Source organism: Scyliorhinus canicula, chromosome 18 (genome assembly GCF_902713615.1).
Source record: "Scyliorhinus canicula chromosome 18, sScyCan1.1, whole genome shotgun sequence".
Classification (NCBI taxonomy): domain Eukaryota; kingdom Metazoa; phylum Chordata; class Chondrichthyes; order Carcharhiniformes; family Scyliorhinidae; genus Scyliorhinus; species Scyliorhinus canicula.
In genome coordinates this window covers 120,074,942-120,098,992 of record NC_052163.1, presented here as the reverse complement: position 1 = coordinate 120,098,992, position 24,051 = coordinate 120,074,942, and the positions used below count along the sequence as shown (strand labels likewise).

The 24,051-nt window shown below is 48.4% G+C and overlaps 1 protein-coding gene across 1 annotated transcript in view; it reads left to right on the top strand.

Annotated features, from left to right (window-relative positions):
• The first annotated feature begins 451 nt into the window (after positions 1-451).
• Positions 452-24,051, top strand: part of rgmd (RGM domain family, member D) — a 103,541-nt gene continuing 79,941 nt past the window's right edge. The window contains exon 1 of the mRNA XM_038777690.1: positions 452-605. The gene's annotated coding sequence lies outside the window, so the exon portion shown is untranslated. The remainder of the gene's footprint in view (positions 606-24,051) is intronic.

Below are 24,051 nucleotides of genomic sequence, written 5' to 3'. Positions count from 1 at the left end.
CAGCATTATTGGGTTTTTTGACATTCATTCTTTCCATTCCCGTGCTTTACCCAAAGCTGTTTTTATTGCCGCTTTAACTGCGTGGGCGGCTGAGAGGCGACAAGAGTAAAATCCACCAAAGCTGCAGCCACCCCCTTAGTGGTGACTGGAGAGAAGTTCCCCTCCAGTTGTCCTTGCACCGCTCGCCTGTCAGCAGGTGCAGGCTGGGCTCAACAAATCCAGTCAGCAGAAGCTCTGTGCAGCCCTTGTTCCCTTCAATGCAAGCTGCTTCTAAAAGCCCTAATGCAAAAGCGATAATTTTCGAAGTGACACATGTTCAATTTTTAATTACCATCGCTTACGCCTGGACACCAGGGAACACTGTCATCTGTAAACCCCACCCTCCACTTCCCCGGCCCCCGCCACGCGCCCCCTCCCACCCCAAGTCAAGCCTAGTTTCTTAAAAAGACAACTGCTGCCATTTGCTCTCTTTAGAGCCATCGCGCTTCCCTCTCGTCGCTGGACTAAGGCAGCACGGGGTCCCTCCACTGGCCTGCACACTCTTGCCGAGTCTGTGCTTTGCTCCCGATTTCTCGACAAAGTGACTCTTCAAGATTTCTATCAAGGTAAGGCTATTTTGTTTGTCTCGTTGCGATCTGAGACCTCGCAAATTGAGCTGCATCTATGTTCCATCCCAACCCCACCAAGAGTGATATTGAGTTTGAGAACTTGCCAAAGAGAAAGAATATATATTTGACGTTTGATAATTCTGAGGCTGCATTATGTTTCGATTCTTTAATACGATTACGAGAGGCTCCTTTCCTCATCAATTCAGGTCCCCATCCTCACCCCTACCCAATCCAGGACCTTTGCACTTTTGTTAGACTGGCCTCAAGGCAATGGGCTGCATAGCTGCAAGTTACAAAGGAGATGTGTGACCAAGGGTGCCTGCTCAGATGCAATTCAAAGACCCCAAAGATTCTAGCCAAAGAAAGGCATGGAGCCCCTTCAACGATCGGGCCAACAATTCCTCCTTAAACTGACGCCACTGAAAAGTACGCTTCCCCTCGCGTGTGGGGACATTTCAGTGTTGATGTGTTCAGAAGAGTTACTGAATTTGACTAATTAATTCACTGACTGTGAAGCCCTGAGGGTGCAACAAGAAAGGAAATAAATGCACGTCCTTTTTTTCTCTATAATCAAGGTCAATGATTTTGAGTTTTCAGAGACAGAAACGAACGGAATCGCAAAATCGGAACCACAAAATTCCATTAAAAGTCCTTGAATCCCAACTAACAAAAGCAGATGTTGATTTATTCAGTCGCTGTGAACTGGTGTCCCTGATTATTGACAATAACAGTAACTTTGCGCACTAAAGGTAAGGCACTGGTTCACAGATGAACGCGTTTGTTCAGACTCTGGTGCATATTAAATAAAAGCAAATTTTGCCTTTTGCGATCACAAGGCATACGAAGACTTGCAGAGGCTGGGTTTAGAAAGCATCAGAAACTGCAAAGGAAACGCAATAACTAAGTGGCAAAACGCTTTCAGAAAGTGTCATTTAACAGCCACGCAGAGGCTGCCTTCACCTTATTTGCCTTTCCCATTCTCTGTTGGTCTCTGGTAACAGGAGACCAACTTTATTTCTGGGTATTTAAATATAACTGCACATTCCCAGTGTGATGCAACGAGTTATAATAGTACTTCAAAATGGCTAACGATATTTATTTGAGTAGGGGTTCAATAATCCTTGACTGCTTTTTTGAGTTCTGAGCAGCAGGGATCTGCACCCCTGAACTGTTGGCTTGTGTAGTGCAGCTCCCTCCTTCAATTATCTACCTTGAAGGTTTGACTTCAAGGGCGGGATTCTTCGGACGCCCAGGAGTGTGTCTCTCGGCAGCTGGAGGCGGCGCGGAGTTCGCGGGCGGCTAGATTCTCTGCTCCCGTCGCTGTCAATGGGAACTCCGGGCACAACTCTCCAGTCGAGAGAAAACAATAGCAGATAAGGTGGGACAGGAGATTTGTGGAGGTTAGGTGAGTTGTCACTTACTCCTCCTTGTGAAAATGAAATGAAAATCGCTTATTGTCACGAGTAGGCTTCAATGAAGTTACTGTGAAAAGCCCCTAGTCGCCACATTCCGGCGCCTGTCCGGGGAGGCTGGTACGGGAATCGAACCGGGCTGCTGGCCTGCTTGGTCTGCTTTCAAGGCCAGCGATTTAGCCCAGTGAGCTAAACCAGCTCCAGCAGTGGTTTCAACTCTACTCGATCCGGCAGTGGTCCCTGGATAACATCAGTGGGTAGTTGGCACAAAACCCAACAATTTGTATAACACCGTTAGAATGTGTCCAAGGCACCTCACCAAATCTTTATAAAACTGAATTTGTCACTGAGTTACCTCAGGAGATATTACTGCTGATGGCCAAAAGCTTGGCTAAAGAACTGGCCATCTGTGTTACAATTGACTCTGAGATGCTGGGACATGATGAACTATTTACAGATATAATGCAGCCTGGATACTGATGGCAGAGGCTCCAACATTCTTTCCATTACAAGGCTGAACAGGAATTTTTCCCACTCTTGCCACCGACCAGAGAAGGTTGATTGAAACATATAGGGCATGGATTCTCCGCCCCGCCGTTCCATTTTTCTGCCTTGACACGCCGGCCGGTCAATGGGGTCTCCCATTGTGGGGCAGCCCCAGGTCCCGATCGCGGACCAGGCTCCGGAACCCCCCCACTCCCACCCGAGGACTCCACTGAACAGCCTACCAGCCAGTTCCCGCCATGTTGGACCATGTCCATTTCACGCCGGCAGGACTGGCAAAGAACTGACGGCCGCTCGCCCCCCCCCCCCCCCGGAGAATTGCCGGGTGCGGGGGGGGAGGGGGGGGGGGCTGCTGGCAACTACCCCCAGCCAGCGTCGCGTAAATCCCGCCCCCACCCGAAAACCGGCACCGGAGAATACGGCAGCTGGCGTCGGAGCAGCAGGCGGGATTCGTGCCGGCCCCCGGGATTCTCCGACCCGGCGGGGATCAGAGAATCGTTACCAACAGTTCGGCCATGATCTTTTTAAATGGCAGAGCAGGCTCGAGGCACTGAATGGCCAACTCATTCTGAGCTGGTCTGAATATGTTAATTTGCTATTAAAAAAGAAAGGAATATTTTCTGAGAAAGTAAATGATTAGAGTCTGAAGTTCTATTGTTAATTGTCAGCCATTTAGGTAAAGGGCACTTCCCGTAACAGCCTCCCCGAACAGGCGCCGGAATGTGGCGACTAGGGGCTTTTCACAGTAACTTCATTTGAAGCCTACTCGTGACAATAAGCGATTTTCATTTTCATTTTTCACTTTGAACTCCTGTACCGAATCGTCGTATTGTATTTATTATTCATGAAGGATGAATACTTGGGTAAGGTTGCAGAAGCCAACCGATGGTGTGCGATTGCACTCAACAAGGATTTTGATGGTGCCTTTAGGAACCAAAAGGGAAAAAAATTGGATGTGTGAATGATGGGGACATACCAAACCAGAACATGCTTTTCCCTGGCAGAGAATGAGGGGAGCAATCCACTTCCCATAGAATCACTACAGTGCAGAAGGAGGCCATTCGGCCCGTCGGGTCTGCACAAACCCTCTGAAAGAGCACCCTATCTAGACCCATCCCCCACTCTATTCCCTGATAGCACACAAAACCCATGCCTATTGTTGTGTTTTATGCCTCGGAGATAGGCAGAGATGACACCAGTTTCTGTGTTGAAACAGGAGTTTTATTTACGTTGCTTTAGGCGTCAGCTCTTATGCTTGCTGCTTCTTGCTTTTATAAATTTCCCTCAGGCCTGGCAAATAGAACACAGTGAACAATTAACAGGCACCACATAATCAAACACCGAATGATTGAACAATTGCATACTAAAGTCCCAAAAGACGTGCTGTTAGGTAATTTGGACATTCTGAATTCTCCCTCTGTGTACCTGAACAGGCGCCGGAGTGTGGCGACTAGGGGATTTTCACAGTGACTTCATTGCAGTGTTAATGTAAGCCAACTTGGGACACTAATAAAGATTATTATTATCATACCATTGTTGCCAGTTTTCCTGTCCACAGGGTCACACACACCTTAACCCAACATCGGTAGCTGTCGATCAGTTGGTTGCACGCTTGCCTCTAAATCACAAGTTTCTGAATTCAAGTCCGACTCTAGGGTTTGAGAGGAATAAACAAGGCTGAAACTTGAGTGCGGTACTGAGGGAGTCCCTCCCTGCCAGAGGTGCAGCCTTTCAGGTGAGACGTGCAGGGCAGCATGGTGGTTAGCACAATTGCTTCACAGTTCAAGGATCCCAGGTTTGATTCCCGGCTTGGGTCACTATCTGTGCGGAGTCTGCACGTTCTCCCCGTGTGTGCGTGGGTTTCCTCCGGGTGCTCCGGTTTCCTCCCACAGTCCAAAGATGTGCAGGTTAGGTGGACTGGCCGTGCTAAATTGCCCCTTAGTGTCCAAAATTGACCTTAGTGTTGGGTGGGGTTATTGGGTTATGGGGATATGGTGGAGGTGTGGGCTTGGATAGGGTGCTCTTTCCAAGACCCGGTGCAGACTCGATGGGCCGAATGGCCTCCTTCTGCACTGTAAATTCTATGATCTATGATATTAAACTGAGGTCCCTTGTCCTTGCTTGGAAGGGTATATAAGGTCCCATGGCACTATTAGGAAAGGTCACAGAGTGTCCTGGTCCTCAATCAACATTTAAAAAACAGATTATTGGGTCATTGTGACATTTCTGCTCGTGAGCTCTTGCTGTACTCAATCATCCGTAGAGTGTCCTACATTACAGCAATGATCAAACTTCAAAGGCAGAACGTGATGGCTGCATTATGGCACGGGTGGGGACATCAATTGTAGCGAACCATTTAAAGCTCCTTTGACTCCGGCAGGAATGGAAGTTCGGAGCGGTCGCAAAATTCCATCCCAAAGTATTTCATTGCTGTGAAGGGCTTTGAGATGGCCAATGGTTGTGAAAAGCACTATATAAATGCAAGTCTTTATTACGTTTGATGATCCAAATGTCCTCGCAGTCACTCAACTCAGCGCCCAGGAAAGGCCACTTTGGGCGATCGTGAGGAGCAGCTAACAATTCAGAATTTGCCACAAGAAATATGCCAGAATTTGGACAACTGACACCACATAACACTTCTTCTCTGTGTGAATTCCTGATCAGTGACTAACACTTTATTCCACATTGGTTACTCACTCAGTAGGAATTCTCTGGGAAACTGGGTGGTGCAGGAGACATGCCCTTTCACCTCTAGGAGCTGTTTCCTAAATCAAGGCCAGATGCACCCATTCTCCCACTCTCCTTTCTCCACTCCTCAGTCACCCATTTACCCCCTTTTCTCTTGTCCCGTTCACTCCCTAATAATTTTTACCCTCCCCTCCCTTCCCTTCATCAGGGGCAGCGGAGGTCATGCAATATTCCTCACCTACACACCCAAACACCAATGGACCCATTGGGCAGAAGATGGGATTCAGTGGTCACAAGCCACAGCTGTGGGTACAGGCGAGTCCTGAAGGCAGTGGGGTAAGGGGGGATGGGGGGGGGGGGTTACAATCAGAGGGAAAACTTGGGACAAGGGGAAAATCTTTTTACACAGGTCGAGTATCCTTTTTCCAGAAATCCCAAATCCCGACACATCCAGAAACCCCACGTTTTTGAAACCTCATCGACCACTAGCGTGGGAAATCCCTTGCCCGAGCAGACGTGACCCGAGGCAACACGAAACTCGCTGACTGCACCCGTCCTTAAGTGTGAGGACCCCCTGACCCGAGCCAAAATGACCAGAGCCAACACCAAGCTGGCTAACTGCTCCCAGTCTTTAATGTGGAAAGCGCAGTTGTTTGTCTGCACATCGACACTCTGAACCTCTCCGAGAAGCTGAATCAAAAATGGCCACACGGGTGGGAGCTTATTCCGGGGGTGGATTCTCCGTTGGTAGGCACCTCCGCTTAGCCGGCAGCGCACTCTCGCCAGCTGGTTTCCTGATGTTGCGGGGGTGCCCACAATGGGGAACACCATTGGCCAGCTGCCGGGACGGAGAATCCTGCTGCCGGCTGGGGCGTGCTGCACCGGAAAACAGGTGCTGCGGGACAGTGAATACCACCCCCTGTATTTATTATTCAGTGATACATCTTAGTTTTCGAGCTATTTTATTTACTTTAGGCCATAGTTAGGCTATTGTAATGTAAGTAGGCCTCGTCATATATACAGTATCCGAATACTGAAATTATCTCACTGAAAATTAGCTCAGTTGGCTGGACAGCTGGTTAGTGCTGCAGAGCAAGGCCAACAGTTTGTGTTCAATTCCCATACCGGCTGAGGTTAATTATGAAGGCCCTGCCTTCTCAACCTTGCCCCTCACCTGAGGTGTGGTGATCCTCAGGTCAGCACAGTGGTTAGCACTGTTGCTTCACAGCGCCAGGGTCCCACATTCAATTCCCTGCTTGGGTCACTGGCTGTGCGGAGTCTGCACGTTCTCCCCGTCTCTGCGTGGGTTTCCTCCGGGTGCTCCGGTTTCCTCCCACAAGTCCCGAAATACATACTGTTAGGTATTGGACATTCCGAATTCACCCTCTGTGCACCCAAACAGGCGCCGGAATGTGGCGACTAGGGGATTTTCACAGTAACTTCATTGCAGTGTTAATGTAAGCCTACTTATAACAATAAAGATTCTTGTATTATGAATCACCACCAGTCAGCTCTCCGCCTCAAAGGTGAAAGCGGCCTATGATCATCTGGGACTTCTGCGACTTTACCTCACTGAAATTATCTGGAATCCAAAACGCAATCGATGCCGAAGATTTGGGGTAACGGATACTGGACCTGTGGTGTCTTTCACAACCTCAACAAGTTCCAAAGCACTTGGCAACCAAATAAGTTCTTTTGAAGAGTGATCACCGTCGTAATTTAGGAAACACAACCAAGGTACACAGCAAATTCCTCAACACCGCAAGCAATTTAATAAAGGCTGGATAATTTCACAGTTCGTTTTACAAATTTAGAATAGTCAATTATTTTTTTTTCTCCAATTAAGGGGCAATTTAGCGTGGCCAATCCACCTAACCAGCACATCTTTGGGTTGTGGGGGCGAAACCCACGCAGACACGGGGAGAATGTGCAAACGCCACACGGACAGTGACCCAGGGCTGGGATCCGAAGGATAATCTGTTTTAATGATTCTGAACTGCCCTGCTCTTCATCAAAATATTGCTGCGGGATCTTTTACATCCAACTAAGAGGATAGATGGGGCCTCAGCTTAACATTCAACCTGAAAGGCAGCACCTCTGACAACGCAGCACCCTCTCAGTACTGCACTGGAGAGTTAGCCTGAGCAGTAACGGTGATATTCAAATGAGAATTGAATAAACTTTTGAAGGGGTATATTTGCAGGGCAATGGAGAAAGAGCCGTGAAGCGGCATTAATTGGGTAACTATCCCAAAGTGCTCGGTACAGATAGTCTAGGTATGCTGTGCCGAATTGCCTACTTCTGTGCAATATCATTCTATGGTTTCCATGAAGGTCAGGATGTGGGACAGAGGTGATGACATCAGTAAGGTGGGGATGTGATGGTCAACATTTTAATTGCCACACCCCCCCCCCCCACCCCCTATCCTGCATCCGCCTGGAAGCTGGAATTGCAATCCAGGCCGACAGTCCAGCGTTAAGTCAACAGCTTCTGGAGAGGAGGGCAGGGAAAGGTTCCTGAAAGAAAACAAAGCCATTGAGATGGAAGCTCTGCAGCTTTGACAAAACGTTGGGGAGAGGGAAAGAAAAAAGGTGAATTCCCTCGGGAGCCCTCCTGATTTCTCGTCACAATTTCAGTGGCAGCTCCACCACAAGCCCTCACAGAAGCGGAGCAAAACAGCTCCCTGCGCCGTTCCTCCGGGATTACTGTCGATTTTAGGTGGGGGGGGAGATGGGAAAATTCCCACAGAAACTCTAGCCCAGCGTTTTTGTGTTCTGAAAAAAAAAAGAACTGAGGATAAAAGCCCATTTCTCAAAGCAGGAGGCCTCCCAACCCCCAGCTCGACACCTGTCTCTCCCTCTCATCCTCTCTCTCTCTCTCCCCCCTCCCCCCCCCCACACTGTTCGGTTTACAAAATACCCACATCCCTTTTTCACCCTTTGAAGTTTGAGCATAAATCACTTGAAGTTGGTTTAAGACACAACCGAGGAATGCAATAGCCAAGGGAATTTTAAAATTTATGTACAAGCCCTTGAACAAATCTGTGAAAGTAAACTGAATTTGGCTGTAATATTGTGCCCACTGCTGACGGCTGGATTTGGGGGAAAAAAGAATCATCTGCAACTTTTGAGGGACTGGAGGTGCCGGCTTGACTTTTTCGACTAGAATCCAGGCGCCAGTGACTTGCATTCGGGGGGGGGGGGGATCACGCATGTTGTGGAATGTTCCGTCAACTGTTCTTCAGCACTGAGCATCACTCCTTCAGTGAGAATGTGGCTCAAGGGGCTGGTTTAGCACACTGGGCTAAATCGTTGGCTTTGATAGCAGACCAAGGCTGGCCAGCAGCACGGTTCAATTCCAGTACCGGCCTCCCCAAACAGGCTTCGGAATGTGGCGACTAGGGGCTTTTCACAGTGACTTCATTTGAAGCCTACTTGTGACAATAAGCGATTTTCATTTCATTTTAAAACCAACGTGAGGTAAAACGACATATGGAGTAATTCTCAAATGGCTCTGTGGCCTCACCCCACCCTATCTCGCTCACCTCCTGCAACCTTCCAAGGTTTCTGCACTCCTCCAATTTAATAAAAACATTTGTTCACGGAATATGGGAGTCACAGCCTTTATTGCCCATTCCTGAGGGCATTTAGGAGTCAACCACATTGCTGTGGGTCTGGAGTCACATGTAGGCCAGACCATAAGGACGACAGATTTCCTTCCCTAAAGGACATTAGTGAACCAGATGGGTTTTTACAACAATGCCCATCATTTGAATTCAAATTTCAGCATCTGCCGCAGTGAGATTCGAACCTGGCTCTCCAGCACATTACCCTGGGTCTGTACAGATAATACAATTATACCACGGCCTCCCCCTCTCGCAGTCGCTCTCACACTCACTCATTCATTCCCACACTCATTCTCACGCTCACTGACCACTCACTCTCACATTCACTCACTCACTCACTCACTCACTCACTCACTCACTCCCCCCTCCCCCCGAGTCCAGGAGGTTCAGAGATTTTATCACTGAAGAGGAGTTCAGAACAGCTATGAAGTTGGCAAGGAGTGAGTGCTTCCTCCCCGCCCTGTCTGACACTCCAGCAGCCCTGGGTCTCACTGTTACTGCAACCATTGCCTCTTGAGGACTCCCTGGCCCCTCTGCCATCTCGACTCCAGTTCTCACTTAGTCCGCCAGCGCCCATGCAGGAGGGCGACAGCACACCTAAAAGTGGACTAAATCACCCAGAATGCACCCTGGCTGTGACAACAAATGGCCATGTGGATTCAGGCTCTTGTTTCAATAACCGCCCACACCGCAGAACCTTGCGCCCGGAGAGGGGTTCACAATGCACGGCCATTTATTTGCGGGCACTTTAAGGCCTGAGGAGATCACTTGGGAGCGGAATGGTGTTATTCAAGCCTGAAATCCCTGCGATTAGCACTATGTGCACCCTGCTCTCCCCGATCCTGCATCAACCAACATCACTAAGAAACAGATTATTGGTCACTGTCATATTGTGGGAGCTGTGTGCAAGTTAGCCGCTACTTTCCCAACATTACAAAAGTGATCATATCTCAAATGTACTTCATTGGCTGTAAAGTGCTTTGAGATGTCTTGAGGTTGTGAAAGGTGCTATATAAATGCACATTTTCCTTTCTTGACAGCCTGCAAAGTCCTTTCGCGACGCTTATTCATGTTAATGTGCTATAGGTACCAGATGCTATTCTGGCCCCACACTGCCCCATAACTCTGAGCACCCGTTAAATGACAAACTCAAATGGCATTAGGGTGAGGCCAGAATTTTATAGCCATCCTTCTGAATGTGTTGCTTCCAAGCACCTTGACTAACAGTTTCATTACTGTGCTAATCACAGTCAGTTATCACTTGGTCACAGGCCAGTGAGATTTCAAAACCTTTTGTGCAACTTCGCAATGATGAACCGACGCACAGAACATGCTCCTGCATTGAGCAGATAGTTTATACCTCCGCTGGATTTACATAATAGCTTCCTCCATCAAAGATGTGTAAGCAGAGGTTAGCAATCTCGTAATTAATTGTAATCAAGCAAATGTGAAAGCGTCAGCGTTTCCAGTGAGTTTTTTTTTTAACGTAACTTCATTTCACTTTTTGTTTCAACAAGTTAAGAACCAGAGCTGATACAGATGAAAATTCATCTCATTTCTAGGACAAAATGAAAACAGCTGTGGGGTTCTGAGCTGAGTTGCATGTGTTCGACTCTATTTTATGGCTGATTTTTTTTTACTGTTCTTTGTGAAAATCAAACTGGCAGACTGATAGAAATAATACCTAAAGCGTGACATGGAAACTTCTTTTTTTTAATGAAATCAAAAGGTTCTGGCTACCAAAACCTTTTAACTCTTCAACAACTCCACTTGACGCTTGGAAACCAATAAACAACAACTTATATTCATCTAGCGCCTTGAAACACAATGAGACATCCCAAGGCACTTCCAGAGGAGCATCGTAAAACAAAATATGCCACCAGGCCAAATAAGGAGATATTCGGTCAGATGACTTAAGGCTTGGTCAAAGAAGTGGTTTCTCAGGAGTGTCGTTAAGGAGTGGGGAGGGGCGGTACGGTGGTGCAGTGGTTAGCACTGCTGCCTCACGGCTGGAGTCAGTGGGCATGGCACCATTGTGACTGGTGGGCAGCACGGTAGCATTGTGGATAGCACAATTGCTTCACAGCTCCAGGGTCCCAGGCTCGATTCCGGCTTGGGTCACTGTCTGTGCGGAGTCTGCACATCCTCCCTGTGTGTGCGTGGGTTTCCTCCGGGTGCTCCGGGTTCCTCCCGCAGTCCAAAGATGTGCAGGTTAGGTGGATTGGCCATGATAAATTGCCCTTAGTGTCCAAAATTGCCCTCAGTGTTGGGTGGGGTTACTGGGTTATGGGGATAGGGTGGAGGTGTTGACCTTGGGTAGGGTGCTCTTTTCAAGAGCTGGTGCAGACTCGATGGGCCAAATGGCCTCCTTCTGCACTGTAAATTCTATGATAAGACCCGGGTTCGATCCCAGCCCCGGGTCACTGACCGTGTGGAGTTTGCACATTCTCCCCGTGCCTGCGCGGGTCTCACCCCCACAAACCCAAAGATGTGCAGGGTAGGTGGATTGGCCATGCTAAATTGATCCTTAATTGGAAAAAAATAACTAATTAGATGCTCTAAATTTTTAAAAAAAGAAAGGAAAAAATAAAAGAGAGGGGAGGAGGTGTGGGGTGGGAATTACAGAGCTTGGCGCTCAGACAACAGAAGGTTTGATCTCTGAATGTGAACCGATGGCGAACCTTGTACGCCACTCAAAAAACGCTTGGTCTTGTAAAGAGCCGCCATGACCTTGTTAAACCCTGCACGCCTTTATGTCAGCTCTGCACCAGCATCCTGATAAACCCTGACAGGATGACCCTCCCCAGACCTGGGCTTCTGTCTCAATAATTGGTGGATCCATTCCGCTTGGGAGGGTTTGCAAAGACCTCCCTCCCCCACCAGCCTACCAAGCATCTTCACCACATACAGAATGGCACTCGTACCACTTAGCCCTCTGGCAACCCATGATCCTCAAATTCTGGGGCAATTCTCCAGGTCATCGGCCTTGCCCTGCAATATCTTCTGCTTCTCTGCGAACATCGCCACCTCCCCCTCAAAGAGGCAACCCAATTCCTATGCTCCACGACCTGTCTCCTCCACCTTCTGAATCATCGAGCCTTGTACCTCCAGCCGTTGTTCCACCCTGTCCAAAATGACAAGAATGGGTGCCACTGCCACCTCAATCACCCTCGCCAGGTATTCAGAGACCACTTGTGTCTGCTGCTTAAATGCCTGTGTGAGGAATTCCACCTTCCTCTCAGTTGTGCACGAAGAGAGCAACAACGACACAGGAGCCTCCACCATTTTCTCTCCTCCTCCGACACAAGGCCTTCCAAATCAGTCGGGGACCCCTTTTTAATTTGTTCCTTATATTGTTTTTATTTTTATTTTATTTTTAATTTTAGAGTACCCAATTCATTTTTTCCAATGAAGGGGCAATTTAGCGTGGCCAATTCACCTACCCTGCACATCTTTTGGGTTGTGGGGGCAAAACCCACGCAAACACAGGGAGAATGTGCAAACTCCACACGGAGAGTGACCCAGAGCCGGGATCGAACCTGGGACCTCGGCGCCGTGAGGCAGCAGAGCTAACCGCTGTGACACTGTGCTGCCCTGTTCCTCGTATTATAACCTCCAGACAGCACATTCCGGAGGAGGAACCAAAACTTGCAAATTGCACCACTTTTCTCTCCAAACAACACCTGTTAAAAAGGACTAAAGAAACAAATCCCCAAGCAGGAACCACCTCATCGATGCCATCGAAAGTCCCTCAACAGATCATAGATTCATAGAATTTACAGTGCACAAGGAGGCCATTCGGCCCATCAAGTCTGCACCAGCCCTTGGAAAGAAAACCCTACTTAAGCCCACGCCTCCGCCCTATTCCTGTAACCCAGTAACCCCAGCTAACCATTTTGGACATTAAGGACAATTTAGCGTGGCCAGTCCACCTAACCTGCCCATCCTTGGACTGTAGTAGGAAACCAGTGCCTCTGGAGAGAACCCACGCTGACAAGAGAAGAACATGCAGACTCCGCACAGACAGTGACCCAAGCTGGGAATCGAACCTGGGACGGTGCTGCTGTGGAGCACGGTGCTACCGTGGTTTTGGAGGTAACCAGCCATTGGCTGGTGGGCTGGTGGGGGGGGGGGGGGGGGGGGGGGGGGGGGTCTTCCTGTCCGCCACTATCAGCAGTGTTTCCCATTGTTCACACCTTCTGCCACTGGGGAACCCTTGAGGCGAGTTACCATCAGTGTTGAAATGGCTTATCTCTCCATAGATTTTCCCTTGCTGTGACAAAATCACTCAAGTTGCATGAGGTTCCAATTGACTGAATAATTCACTCCCAAGGAACGGGATTTGAATGGGTCAAACACTAATTTCCATTGTAGAAAATTCCAATTGGCAACCTTTTCCCATATATTCCTGTTGCATGGGCTTCAAAGAACCAAACCTGTTCCCCTTCACCTTTGCTGTTTGGAGTGACAACATAATTACCTCTTTCCCATTAATGCCCAGTGATTAAAATTTGACTGTCTAGTCAAACTGATATTTTGAAGATACTGAGTGTGTGGCAAAGAAAGTTACTGAAATAAACAGGCTGTGCACAACAAATAAAATTTAAAGGGACCTCTGGTGGGTTAATCTTAATGGTGGCTTTGTATGCCAGCAACGTCCAAGAAACAAAAATATTGACACAGTTATATTTAGCACTGCTGAGACACCATCTGAGGTACAGTGTTCGTATCTAGACACTGCACCTCAGTGAGGATAAATTGGCCTGCGAAAAACTGCAGTGTAGGTTCAGCAGAATGATACCAGGCCCAACGGTTCAAATATGCGGACAGGTAGCATGGACTCTCGTCAGTGTAGAGGAGTTGGTGGTCAAAACCTCTTCCATTTCACCCTCAATATGGAGAATTGTAATGGACTGAAGCCATCCTGTTGCGTCAAACTCCAGTTTTCGAGCCATTCTTTTGAAGATTGCAGACAAATGACAATCGAAGGAATATAGGATCACAGGAACAGGAGGAGGCCGTTTAGCTCGTCACAACTAGTCCACCATTCAACAAGATCAAGCCTGATCAGTGGCCTCCACATATGGGCTGGACTTTATACTCCCCCCCCCCCCCCTCACCCCCCCCCCCCCCCCCCCCACCCCCCCTCTCACCAGATACCAGTGCCGCGTTTTCAGCAGTGGCGGCACCTAAAACATGTCAGGTGGCTAACCCACAACTTTCCTGCTCATCCGTGACCTGACCCCCATGATTCGCTGGGTGGAAAGGTGCCAAAATTGGCAGCCCCCCCTTCCATTTAAAAATTGATGACTAAAGGTGGATTAGGCTTGTCAGCAAGCCTATTGACCAGGATGAGATGTTGCCCACGCCATAACGTGGTTGGTGTGGGCAGGAGGGGGCAGGTCATTTTTGATGGCCTAGTTGAAAAATGGCAGGAAGGAAAGGGAGGCACCTCTATCAAGGGGGTGCATTCTGTGCATTGGGCCTTAGTGTCCAAAATTGCCCTTAGTGTTGGGTGGGGTTGCTGGGTTATGGGGATAGGGTGGGGGTGTTGACCTTGGGTAGGGTGCTCTTTCCAAGAGCCGGTGCAGACTCGATGGGCCGAATGGCCTCCTTCTGCACTGTAAATTCTATGATCTATGATATTCTTCAGATTTCAACTATCCTATATTTGATCACACCCCTAAATAACTTAGCTCTAATTTTAAGTTTATTATGCTCCTTTATTATGGAACACCCCCCTCCCAACTTGAGAAATAGTTTCTCTCTATCTACCATATTAGATCATTAAACACCTCAATTAGATCATCCCTTAATCTTCTATACTCAAAGGATACAGGCCCAATCGATGCAACCTGTCCTCATATTTTAACCATTAGTCCAGGTATCATTCTTCTGAATCTGCACTCATTTTCCTGAGGCCAACATATCCTCACTGAGGTGCAGTGTCTCGATTTGAACACTGTACCTCTGAGACTGTCTCAGCAGAGCTTTATATAACTATGTCAATAAATCTGTTTGTTGAACATTGCTGGTGTACAAAGCCACCATTAAGAATCAACACCAAATTTTACTCCAAATGTTATTTGTTGTGCGCAGTCTGTTTATTTCAACGCACAGTACCTTTAAGTTTTTTTAATTGCCACACGCGCAAACTCTCTTCAAAGTATCAGTTTGTGAGTGGGCCGCTCAACGGCTGCGTAGTGGCGCACGTATGCAGCTTAAAGGGAACATCTCATTTCCAAATACGCTCCTGAGCATTATATGAGGTGCTTTCAAGATTCCCAACACGCAAGGTGTTGATTCCGCACGGGTAATATCAGTGGACTTCTTGTGATGTTGCTCTGAGAAAGACAAATGAATAACAGAAGTAGCACCCCACCATGTAACCTATACATTTACTGATAGGGTTCAGTTGTGTTTGAATGTTAAATGTGATTCTGCTATTGGACAGAACTTACTGAACCATCCCAAGTGTGCTAAGAATTACACTGACAACCATTTCAAGGTTATCAGCCGGTCTGAGAATGTGACTTACTTATGCCTGCTAGAAGCTACCTTTATCCCTGTGCAGGGACCTGTCCTCTGCAGGCAAAAGGGACATGCCCAAGGATTGCATCTTTTTTGAATGAAGGAAAAGCCCGACAACAGTCATTTCTTGGTGCATTGTCCATGGCAACACCTCACCCAATCAAAGTCGACTTGCCAACCAGCCAAACTCTCTTCTCATGCAGTATAAATGGTTGCTCCCTGTTATGGGCCAGAGTTTTAAAAAACTCCAAAGTATATCATGAAGTTCACCTAACCTACAGCTGTTTATTGATTTTGGTTACAATGAGCACAAGAGCCTGCCTTTCTGGTTTTATTCAACAGAGTTCTCGGGCGCTTTTAATCAAAAAACAAACTTCGTTCTACAAATTTAGTTAACATTTGTAGTTAACAGTAAGAATTTTTTATCAAGTACAAACATAATGACCCCACACAGCTACAGTAATCTATGTATAATCCTTAATGAATTCCCCCTTAACTGTTCCAATTCAAGAACAAAATCCAAGTAAAACCAGAAACCCTTTTTCAAAGGCGTGGCCCAGCACAAAACACTTTTACTGGAATAAGGCTGTTATTGATACTCTGTTCCCCTTTTCAAACAGCAGGTTTGACTTCCTTCTTTTAGGTTATCAAGCAGTCTGGAAGCAGCTTTTAATATGAAGATAGAGAGACACTTCTTTCAACCTGCACAGCTCAAATCAGTCCAAACTAGACTCCACCCACACAATGACATCACTGAAGCCATGTGATAAGACAAAAAAATTTCTTAAAGGGTTTTTCCCATGACACTCCCTTTCAAATTTGACATTCTTGCGGCTGATGAGTGCAAGGCAAAAAGCTTTAACTGAATGTTTCTTTTTCTAGCCATGCTTTAATTTGACATATTTTCAGTCCTTTTAAATGGGACATTTGAAGTATGACAGATGTACACTACAACAACAACTTGCACTGCATACCACCTTCAATACAGTAAAACATCCCGAGTCACTTCACAGGGGCATGTATCAAACACATTTTGGCACCAAGATACATAAGGCGATATTCGGACAGGTGACCAAATGCTTGGGCACAGTATTAAAGAGCATTTTAAAAGAAAAGAGGGTAGAGAATTTAATGTCGGGTATATCAGAGCTTAGAGTCTCAGCAGTTGAAGACATGGCCATAGATGTTGAAGGAGGATGCACATGAGGCCAGGTTTGGAGGGTTAAGGTCTGGAGGCATTAGAGAGATAGGGAGGGGCAAGACCACGGAGAGGTTTGAAAACAAGGGTAGGAAAACAAGTACGGCAGGGTAGCACAGTGATTAGCACTGTTGCTTCACAGCGCCAGTGACCCGAGTTTGATTCTGGGCTTGGGTCACTGTGTAGAGTCTGCACGTTCTCCCCGTGTCTGCGTGGGTTTCCTCCGGGTGCTCCGGTTTCCTCCCACAACTCCCGAAAGACGTGCTTGTTAGGTGGATCGGACATTCTAAATTCTCCCTCCGTGTACCCGAACAGGCACCGGAGTGTGGCAACTCTGGACTTTTCATCACAATAACTTCACTGCAGTGTTAATGTAAGCCTATTTGTGACACTAATAAAGGTTATTATTATTAGAATTTAAAAATAGAACCATTGCCAAACGGAGCTCTGCAAGCACACATATAATGATCATATTGGGCAGCAGGGTAGCACAATGGTTAGAACTGTTGCTTCATAACTCCAGGATCCCAGGTTCGATTCCCGACTTGGGTCTTTGTGTGGAGTTTGCACGTTCTCCCCATGTCTGCGTGGGTCGGTGCTTCGGTTTCCTCCCACAGTCCAAAGATGTGCAGGTTAAGTAGATTGGCCACGCTAAATTACCCTTTAGGTGGGGTGGGCTTACTGGGTTACGGGGATAAGGTAGATGTGGGGTGCTCTTTCCAAGGGTGGGTGCAGGCTCGATGGGCTGAATGGCCTCCTTCTGCACTGTAAATTCTATGCCTATGTCTATTATCCTGGGCTATATAGGCAAGCATGCCATGAGGCTCTGCATCTCCACCAGATCCTGACTAACCAAATTGCCTTAACAGGTCCACCAGTGAGAAAGTTGGAAATATCCAAATCTGTAGAAAACTCCTTACACATTACATTTGAAAGCCCAGGGAAAACCTGACTGATATACTGAAAGCTACATAAAACATTGAGTACTTTGGGGGTTAATGGTACTGTGGAAATTGTGTATTACTCTTTAATTTCAAAAATATTATGAGGAATTTATGGTTGCAGCTACCTCCAGGTGTGAGATTTTACAAGCACAGAGGATAACTGAGCTTTGTTGACACAGAAAGCTGCTTATTTTTTGAAAGGTGAAGATGCCGAAGAAGCTGGCTGCCTTAGTTAACCAGTTAACTAAACATACTTAACTAAACTTGCTTAACTAAACTTACTTAACTAATATCGGGGACCGAAGCAATGAGATTGCTAGATGGTTAATATGTATTTAAAACATTGGTTACCTTGCTGATTCAGTGGGTAAATGCAGCAGCTGGTGTGGAAATAGGTTATGGAGATCCCGACACAGATCCCACACCAGAGAGGGCACAACTGGGCAAGAGAGATCCCTGAACCAACCTCCAATACTGAGCAAAGTTCCCCCCCCACCACAATAGTCACTATTATTGTCTTGCATAATAGCTCCTTGGGTGAGGCATCGAGAGAAACCGTTACCTTAGGATCACAGTGACAGTACCGCTAGACGGGGAGGATGTGATGCGCGATGAGGTGGGCACAGAACCTGCACGTTGTGAATGAACAACAGGTAGCTTGAAAAGCAAGAGTGGGGGCAAGTTTGCAGAAATAGAATTGTTCGGCGTAAAGGAAATATCAGCGAAACAACGGGGTGTTGTAGTGCAGTCTGCCATCCCTACAATTATCCTTTATTGTCTAATAAAGACTTTAAAGATCCACAGTCAGATTTGACAGCTGAGTTGAGCAATAACTCAGTAGTCATTATAGAACAATTTGTTTGCTATCTGTTGTTTCCTTCTTGCCTCCAGGCTGCTGTCCACGGCGAGAGGTTGGGCCTCTTACTGTATCCCTTTGACAAACAAGCCCATAATTGTAGGTTGTGAAGCTCTTGAAAGACAGGTGATAGCTGGGATCAGCGGACACACTGCAAGCCTGTGATCCAGGCTTGTCGGGAGTAACTGATCCCTTTGTAGGCCGCACAGGCCCGATCTGCTTTTGTGAGAGAGAGAGAGAGAGGAAAACCATAATTGGAGGGTTGCGATTGTGTAGAAAGTTAAAAGGTTTTGCTTGTTGAGGTTACATTAATCGCAATCTGCTCTCACCTGGCAGAGGCAGACATATGGGAAATGATCCCCGGTTAAGTCCCTGTAACTTGCTTGCGCTGAGCAACTAGGCTGCCTTTCATTGCAAGCAGCCAACATATTCACCACACTTTCTAACTCATGCATTGCTCAGGGTCAGTCCATATGATTGTTGAACCTCATTTGCTCATGGATTAAGGTCTAGATTTTCATTGAGTTGGGTATGGCTCTGGAGCCCTTTGAAAATTGCTGGCAGGTGCCAATTCCAGAATTCTCGACTCCATTCCTGGGCTCTCTAATATTCAGGAGTGCCTTTATGGGTGCAGGCTAGTTCTTGTCAAAAGTCTGCATCCGACACTCCTAACCTGGCCATCACTATTGCAAGGATAAGCATGTACTACTCCTCTGCAATTTGCATAAAGTTGGGGCAGATTTTTAAAGAGATGATGGGTGGGTTCTCCAATCCCCCCCCCCCAGAGGGACCAAGCGGCCATCCGTGTTTGGCCAGTCCTGCCGGCGTGGGTTACGCATGGTCCCACATGGCGGGACCTGGCAGATAAATCGGCTGGGGCGCTCCTCAGGGGGGCGCGGGGGAATCCAACCCCCATGGTGGCCTGGACCGCAATCGGGGCCCACCGATCTGCGGGCGGGCCTGTGCCATGGGGATACTTCTTTCTTCCGCGCCAGCCCCTGTAGGCTCCACCATGGCCGGTGCAGAGAAGAGAACCCCCCACTCATGTGCCAAAACACGGCGTCGGTTCCACGAGTGCGCAGGATCATGCCGCCCCTTGGCGCATGTGCGAACTCGCGCAGTCTATTCGTCGCCGGCTGGAGCGGCGCCAACCCCCTCTGGCGTCCACCCAGCCCCCTAGATAGGTGAGAATTCCTCATCTTGGGGGCCTGTTGACGCCGGAGTCATTGGCTTTGATTTTCCCCCCCCCGGCGTGGGGACTTAGTCCCCAGAAAGGAGAATCCCGTCTGATGTTCATGACCCTTTCGAGGAATCAGAAACCCCAGTGTGCATGAGACGATCTTTCAAAAGGTAAGCTTAAAAAGTCCCTCTCATGGCCCCCATGCCAAGTTAGGCCCCCGAGTTTCATTATGTACATTTGGTTGACAGCCCAGACAGCTTTTAGAATAAGAGAACAGCTGCTCCGTAGAGGAAACATTGCTTGATTGATGGCTCAGGTTCTCTGATCTGTGTGGTCAATTTCACAATGTTTGTTGTCACAAGTTAAGTGATTGTTTCTAAAACTTCAAAGAGCCTAGACGAGTTGACACTTTTATGAGGTTGCAAGTCCAGACTTTTGTTTCAAGCATAGGAGAAAATTATCAATGGATTACATACTTTCAAAGCTTTTTTCTTTACACACACCACTATACACTACAGTGTTCATTGGCCCTAGAATATGTGGAGTGGGTCAATGAGCATGAGAGTGTCAAAGTTTGGCAGAGTGGGAATAAGAGGCGTGATTCTCCCGTACCCACACACCTTCGGGGGCTGGCCCGGTGCCGGAGTGGTTTGGCTGGCCGGGGTGGGAGGCCTTTGGCCGAAGGGACTCCGCCGGCCGGCGCGGGTCCGCGCATGCGCGGGAGCATCAGCAGCTGCTGATGTCATCCCCGCGCATGTGCAGGGGGGGGGGTTCACCTTTGTGCCAGCCATCGCGGAGGCTTACATGGTCGCCACGTGTGAATAGAGTCCCCGCACGGCACAGGCCCACCCGCGGATCGGTGGGCCCCAATCGCGGACCAGGCCAGGGTGGGGGGCACCCCCGGGGCCAGATCACCCCGCGCCCCACCCCAGGACCCCGGAGCCCACCAGCGCCGCCAGGGACCTAAGTCCAATTCACGCCGGCGGGACCTGCATAGAACGAGCGGGACTTCGGGCCGGATTATTGTCCGGGGGGGGGGGGGGGGGGGGGGCTGCTGCGAGATGCCGCCGACTGGCGCGGTGCGATTCCCGCCCCCGCCGAATCTCCGACGCCGGAGAATTCAGCAGCCGGTTGGAGCGGGATTCACAACGCCCCCCCCCCCCCCCTCCCCAGCCCGGCGCTTCTCCGACCCAGCGGGGGGTCGGAGAATCCCGCCCAAGGTGTTTGAGGGGGTGAGTGGAAGGGCAGAATTTCGCATATGGCGTATGAGATGGCATGGAGGGGCATGGAGAGGGCTTGGCCAATGAAGTAGGTATGAAGGTTGAGGGCTGGAGAACCTTAGTGTTTTTTTTCATTGGGAGTAAGTCCCATGGCACTGAGGTCAGACCTTTGAACAGCCCACCCCCACACCCAGCATCTCCTTCTCTCCAAGTCAGCTGGCCTGACTCCACACACAGCCCCAAGTAAAGAAGATCCTGCCTTTGTGAGCGCTTTGCCCAGGCAGACAGATCGAGACAGTAATATTCCTGCCTCCCCCTCGCCCCTCAGGGGTGGAACACCAGGCCAAAGTCAGCTCTGGCTCAATGGGTAGTGTTCTCACTGTTGATTCGGAAGGTTATGAGTTCAAGGGTGCAATCGTACTGCTTTGACACGCCCGACACGGTCACACGACGCGGCTGCTAAATGTGGCGAGATTTTCAATGCTCGGGACACCTCACGAGATCTAAGGGGATCTGCGAGACGTCGCGATCTGGATCTCACCCTCACTGGGCAGGATCCAGATTTGCATATTCAAGTGAACGGTTAGCCTCACTTGAATATGTCTGCACCGAAGTATCCCAAGGCGTGGGATCAACCGCCTTGCTGAGCTGGCAGACCACAGCATGGCACCGTTTAGCACTGTTTTCCACAAACGTGGACCAGGCATAATGGCACTTGGGGGGGGGGGGGGTGTCCGTCCCACTGTCCCAGGCGATCACAGACCCGTGGGTGGTTGGCTCTGGGCAGGGTGGTAGCCTGGCACCCTGATGCCACCTGGCATCTTGGCACTGCCACCCAGGCACCCCAGTAGTGCCACCATGACACTACTAGGATACCCAGATGGCATGGCCAGGCTGGAAGGGGCACTGCCAGGGAGCCAGGCTGGTCTAGCTAGTCTACGTGCATTTACATTAACCCCTTGTGTATTTACAGTGATGCATATCACCACAGGTTTCGCCCTCACAACCCAAACATGTGCAGGGTAGGTGGATTGGCCATACTAAATTGCCCTTAATTGGAAAAAAATGAATTGGGTACACTAAATTTATAAAATAAAATTTTAAAATGTGTGTGTGTTGTATATGTTGTGTTTATATGTGTGTATTTGTGTATGTGTGTGTGTTTTCTATGTGTGCATTGTGTGTACGTGTGGTGTGTGTATTGTGTGTGCGTTTTCTGTGTGTGTTTGTGTGTTTTATGTTTTATGTGTATGTGTGTGAGGCAGGGGTTGGTGGGGTTAAGAGTACAAGTGGTGGTGAGTTGGATTTTAGGTGAAGGAATAAAAGCTTTGGTTGTGAGTGGTCCATTGGGAGAGCAGCCTGCAAAGTTCCCTGAGGTGAAGCAAAAACAGTTCCCCCTCAGGCCGAGTCAGCAGGGCCAGTCCAAACACCTCGTTTGCCCACTTCAGAGGAGGTGGGACCAAGAAAGTGGCCCCTCCCATTCCGTCTACCCACCCCGCCCCTCTCCCTACCATCACAAAACAACTTTTAAACATTAACTTTTGCTTAGATGCAAAGGGGATAAATAAAAAGCCCAAACACTGATTCTTCGCAAGCTGCCGAGTGTTTAAGTTGCAAATGTTTTTCCTCACAGCCCCCTGACACAAAGATGTTCTGATGATGGATAGATTCTGTCGAGCTACAGCCGAGGTAATAATGTATCTATTGAGAGGCAGCAGCAGAATGAAGCCATTCATGAGAGTTAAAGTGGGAGGAGACCCAATGAACTATTTCCCATAAACCAGTCTCAGTGGGCATTTAAAATGAGGCCCTTTAACAGGTGGCAAGGAATGCAGTTCAGTCTCAGGGAGAGAGTCAGTGTATATGTATTTGTGAGTGTGTGTGTGTGTGTGTATGTATATGTGTGTTTGTGAGTGTGTGTATATGTATACGTGTATTTGTCAATGTGAGTATGTATGTGTGAGTGTAAGTGTGAGTGTGCATGTATGCATGCCTTTGTGACTGAGTACGTGTGTGTTATTTTGTGTGTGTGTATATATTTGTGTTTGTGTGCGTGTATATGTATTTGTGAATATGTGTATTTGTGCATATGTGTATTTTCGTGTGCGCTTGCATGATTCTGTGTGTGTGTGATTCTGTGATATGTGAGGATGTGTGTGATTCTGCCTGCAGCGTGTGAATCTGTGTGTGAGTGTGTGTGATTCTGCCTGTGTGCGTGTGTGATTCTGTGTGTGATTGTTTGTGTGTGTGATTCTGTGTGTGTGTATTCTGTGTGTGCTTGATTCTGTGTGTGTGCGTGTGCATGTGATACTGTTTGCATGTGATTGTGTGTGCATGTGCGTGTGAATCTGTCTGTGTGTGTGTGATTCTGTGTGCATGTGATTCTGTGTGTGCATGAGTGTGATTCTGTGCGTGTACATCTGATTTGTGCACATGTGTGCATGTGATTCTGTGTGTGTATATGCGTGTGTGCATGCTTGTGTGTGCATGCATGCATGTACGTGTGTGTGCGGGTGGGTATGTGCATGCATGTGTGTATGTGTGTGTAATTCTGTGTGTATGTGTGTGTGTTTCTGCGTTTGGCATCCACTCCAGCTATGACTAGAGGCAGAGGGGAGTAAAAAACAGCCGGCTGGCCGTCATACAGGTTCACTGGCTCCATTCCAGCTCCGGGCCATTTTTTCAGAGGTGGGATCGGGGGGGGGGGGGAGGGGGTCGACAGCATGTTTATCGACCCTCGTGCAAGCTGTAGCTGACCAGGCTTGTTTTTTAAAATAAATTTAGAGTACCCAATTCATTTTTTCCAATTAAGGGGCAATTTAGCGTGGCCAATCCACCTGACCTGCGCATCTTTGGGTTGTGGGGGCGAAACCCACGCAAACACGGGGAGAATGTGCAAACTCCACACGGACAGTGACCCAGAGCCAGGATTCGAACCTGGGACCTCGGCGCCGTGAGGCAACCGGGCTAACCCACTGTGCCACCGTGCTGCCCCTGACCAGGCTTCTTAAGAAGCAACTTGGGCCACTTGAAGGAAGTCGACAGAATCCGAATTCCAACAGAGGGTGGAGACAAGGGTAGGTCACAGAGGCGATCTCCCAATGGCTTGTTGGGGGTGGGGGGGGTGGGGCTCGGCACTCCTGGTAGACCTACCGGCAATCCCTCCCTTCCTGAGTGGAGTAGCAGTCACAGGCTGCCCTGTACTGGAGTTCCTCCTCACGCAGTGGCAAAAGTTAGTTATTAATCCATATTTAAAATGTGCTGAGGGTGTGCCTCCATTTTGAA